We start from the raw sequence: 4,672 nt of genomic DNA on the forward strand, positions 1-4,672 counted from the left end.
ATGTTTATCTGGGTGATCCCACTCAGAATAATTAACTTTTCCAGCAATGAATGAACAGGAAAGCATGCACAGCTTGAGGAGGCTTCAGTGAACCCAAACAAGAAGTGGGCTTTTCAACCGACTCAGTTAAGGGTAACTTAAATGTGGACTGGCTCATGTCAGTAAGAGAATGCACCAGCAATTTCTCAGCCTGTGAAGCTGAAGAGGGTCCTTCGCCACTTGATTCCTCAGAAAAGGACTCAGCAGTCTCTTCCCGGTCCCCCGAGGGGGATTCATCTTCCTTTTCCCAGAATTTCTCTGTTTGAGGGTTCTGGGTAGGGATGAGCCGAACACCCACCGGTTCGGTTCGCACCAGAACTTTCCAGTTGGACCAAAAATTTGTGCGAACTTTAGAACCCCATTGAAGTCTATGGGACTCGAACTTTCGAAAAAAAAAGTGCTAATTTTAATGGCTAATATACAAGATATTGTCCTAAAAAGGGTTTGGGGACCTGGCTCCTGCCCCAGGGGACATGAGTCAATGCCTAAAATGTTTTTAAAAATGGCCATTTTTTTGGGAGCACTGATTTTAATGACGATTAAAGTGAAAAAAATGTGAAATATTCCTTTAAATATCATGCCTGGGGGGTGTCTATAGTATGCCTGTGAAGTGGCACGTGTTTCCCGTGTTTAGAACAGTCCCTGCACAAAATGACATTTAACGGAAAAAAAGTAATTTAAAACTGCTTGCGGTTTTAATGTAATATCTGGTTCCAGCAATATGGATGAAAATCATTGAGAAAAATGGCATGGGTAGCCCCCCTGCCCATTAACAGCCCCTTTGGGTCTTGTACGGATATTAGGGGGAACCCCGTACCCATATTAAAAAAAGGAAAGGCGTGGGGCCCCCAGGCCCTATATACTCATAACAGCAGTATACAGGCAATGCAAACAAGACAGGGACTGTGTAGATTTCTTGTGTTAAGTAGAACCTGTTTGTAATTTTGAACTGGTACATTTTTAAAGTGTAGCTCCAGTCCAAAAATCTATTTTTAAGCTTTTTGGAAAATATAGGGAAGGGTTATCACCCCTGTATAATTTGTTTTGCTGTCCATCTTTTTTCATCTCACTTCCTGTTGTCTCCTTCCGTTTGCAAGTAGGAGACGTTTGTAAGTTGGATGTTTGAAAGTAGGGGCCTGCCCTATATGCTCTGCAGAAATTTGCGCCTAAGGTGTTGGTGTTGCCATAACACTGTAAGCCCTCAAAGTGACTCTTGGTAGGCGCTGGAGAGCCCTGCTATGAACAATTATATCAAGAATTGTAATTACATGCCATTGTTGAACAGTGGTAGAAAAATTGGGCCTTTGGTGGTTGTGGTGGTGGTAGTGGTGCTGGTGCCACAACACTGTAAGTCCTCACAGTTACTCTCGGTGGGCGCAGGAAATGCTGTGAAATATTATATCAAGAATTGTAATTACATGCCCCTGTTAAACAGGGGCTGAAAAATTGGGCCTTAGGCACTGCCTGCTGGTGCCACAACACTGCAACCTCTCCCAGATACTCTAGTTGGAGTGCATGAATGAGCCCTGCTGCAAAGTATTGCATCAAAATTTGTATTACATGCCCCTGTTAAACAGGGGCTGAAAAATTGGGCCTATACACTGCAACCCATATACCCATATGGGTATGGGAGTATATCTCCCATATACTCTAGTTGTAGTGCAGGAATGAGCCCTGCTGCAAAGGGGCTGAAAAATTGGGCCTTAGGCACTGGTGCTGGTGCCACGACACTGCAACCTCTCCCATATACTCTATTTGTAGTGTAGGAATGAGCCCTGCTGCAAAGCATTGCATCAAAAATTGTAATTACACGCCCCTGTTAAACAGGGGCTGAAAAATTGGGACTTAGGCACTGGTGTTGGTGCCACGACACTGCAATCTCTCCCATATACTCTATTTGTAGTGCAGGAATGAGCCCTGCAGCAAAGCATTGCATCGAAAATTGTAATTACACACCCCTGTTAAACAGGGGCTGAAAAATTGGGCTGGTGGCATCACCCAGAACCAAAAATGTTCTTCCAAGATATCAGCGGAGGAGGAAGAAGATAGACAGTCAACATAACAGGACAGTCACTCAGCATCAGCATAGGCAGTCTTGAAGGGATGTGATATTTAAAAAAAAATTATTCGGTTACATCAGCTTCAGATGCTTGGTAACTGTTGGTGATCCAAGACTGATTCATCTTTATGAAGGTCAGTCGATCAACCGAGTCGGTGGACAGGCGCACCCTGTGATCGGTTACAAAGTCACCAGCAGCACTGAAGGTGCGTTCCGAAAGAACGCTGGATTAAGGACAGGCCAGTAGCTCAATTGCATACTGTGCAAGCTCTGGCCAGTGATCCATCCTCAAGACCCAGTAAGCCAGAGGATTTTAGGTGGGAAAGGTGTCCAAGTCTGACCTTGCCCCTAGGTATTCTGACCCCCTAGGTAGTCTGACCTTGCCCCTGCACCATGTAAATCAGACGCTGGCGATGGTTGCTGGAACCGATCATACCTTGGGGCTGCGGACTAAAAAATTGTCTGAACACATCCGTCAGATGGCCACCTTCTCCACAGCTCATTCTGCCTCAGCAACACGTTGTCCAGGACCAGGAGTTTGTAACCTCCCAGTCTCTGGGAACGCGTTGCACAGACCTTTCTGCAATGCCTCATGGAGATGTCTCATCCTCTACTCCCTCTGCAACGGCAAGATAAGTTCTGCAACCTTACCCTTGTACCGTGGATCAAGGAGAGTGGCCAGCCAGTAATGGTCCCTCGCCTTGATCCGAAGAATATGAGGGTCCTTCCGTAGGCTTTGCAGGATCAGGGAGGCCATGCAGTGTAGGTTAGCTGAGGCATTCAGTCTGGAGTCCTCTGGGTCACTAAGGACAACATGATATACAGCTACCTCCTTCCAGCCACGTACAAGTCCACGGGTTTCTTGGGACTGTAAATCATCCCTACAAGACTGCTGCTGCTGATGCTGAGTGCCAGGCCCCACCTCCATGCTGACACAATCATCCTTCTCCTCCTCCTCCTCGTCCTCTTCCTGTGTAATGGGTGGGACAGCAGGAACACTGTCTGGATAACGGGGGCTTTGAGAGGCAAGGAAGTCCTCCTCTTCCTGCCTCTGTTCTGCCTCAAGTGCCCTGTCCATTATTCCACGCAGCGTATGCTCCAACAGGGGGACAAGAGGTACAGTGTCACTAATGCATGCACTGTCACTGCTCGCCATCCTTGTGGCCTCCTCAAATGGTGACAGGACAGTGAGTGCATCCCTGATCATGCCCCACTGGCGTGGTGAGAAAAAACCGAGCTCCCCTGACCCTGTCCTGGTGCCGTAGTCGCACAGGTACTCATTGATGGCCCTCTGCTGCATGTGCAGCCACTGCAGCATGGCCAACGTTGAGTTCCACCTGGTGGGCATGTCACATATAAGGCGGTTCTTGGGCAGGTTCAACTCCTTTTGGAGCACAGCCAGCCGAGCACAGGCATTAAATGATCGGCGGAAATGCACACAGACTTTCCTGGCCTGCTTCAGGACATCCTGTAAGCCCGGTACCTGCCCAAGAACTGCTGCACCACCAGGTTAAGAACGTGAGCCACACAGGGCACATGGGTCAGTTGTCCCTGTCGGAGGGATGAGAGGAGGTTGGTGCCATTGTCGCAAACCACCAATCCTGGCTTAAGCTGGCGTGGCGTCAACCCCCTCTCGGCGTGCCCCTGCATAGCTGACAAAACATCCGCCCCAGTGTGGCTCCTGTCCCCCAAACAAACCAGCGCAAGCACGGCATGGCATCGTTTTGCCTGCGTACTTGCGTAGCCCCTTGAACGCCTATGGAGCACCGCTGGTTCCGAGGACAGAGCACTGGAAGAGGCCATGGAGGAAGAAGAAGAGGAGGGGGTGGAGGAGAGAGGTGTGTCACAACCAATAGTAGCATTTTGGAGGTGTGGTGGCGGAACAACCTCCAACACTACTGCACCTTGTCCTGCATCCTTCCCAGCTGCCAGAAGAGTGACCCAATGAGCCGCGAAAGACAGGTAACGTCCCTGTCCATGCCTGTTGGACCATGAGTCAGCGGTAATATGCACCTTACCGCTGACCGTCCTGTCCATCGAGGCAAGGACATTGCCTTCCACATGCCGGTAGAGAGCCGGAATTGCCTTCCATGATAAAAAGTGGCGTTTGGGGACCTGCCACTGAGGAACTGCACATTGCACAAACTCACGGAAGGGGGCCGAGTCTACTAACTGAAAACGTAGCAGTTGAAGTGCTAGCAATTTAGCCAAGCTAGCATTCAACCACTGGGCATGTGGATGGCTGGGAGTGAACTTTTTTCTATGGTCCAGCAGCTGGGGCAGGGAAATTTGACTGCTACAATCGGACATGGGTGTACTACTAGCAGAGTGCCCGCAAGTACTTGGCTGTGATACACCTAATTCTACACCTTCATTCCTCTCAGTGCAGGTTTCAGAGAGGACTGAAGGTCTAGTGGGGTTGGAGATCCCAGCTGATGAGGAGCAAGGAGAGGTCCGCTTTGTTCTTTGGTGTGGGTCTTTGAGGTAAGCTTGCCAACGAGCTGCATGGCAGGTCAACATATGTCTGGTCAACATTGTGATGCCCAAGCGGCTGATGTTTTGGCCATGCAAGAT

This window comes from Lithobates pipiens, unplaced genomic scaffold, assembly GCF_037356315.1.
Source record: "Lithobates pipiens isolate NorthernLeopardFrog02 unplaced genomic scaffold, aLitPip1_a1.2 Scaffold_16, whole genome shotgun sequence".
In the NCBI taxonomy this organism is placed as follows: Eukaryota; Metazoa; Chordata; class Amphibia; order Anura; family Ranidae; genus Lithobates; species Lithobates pipiens.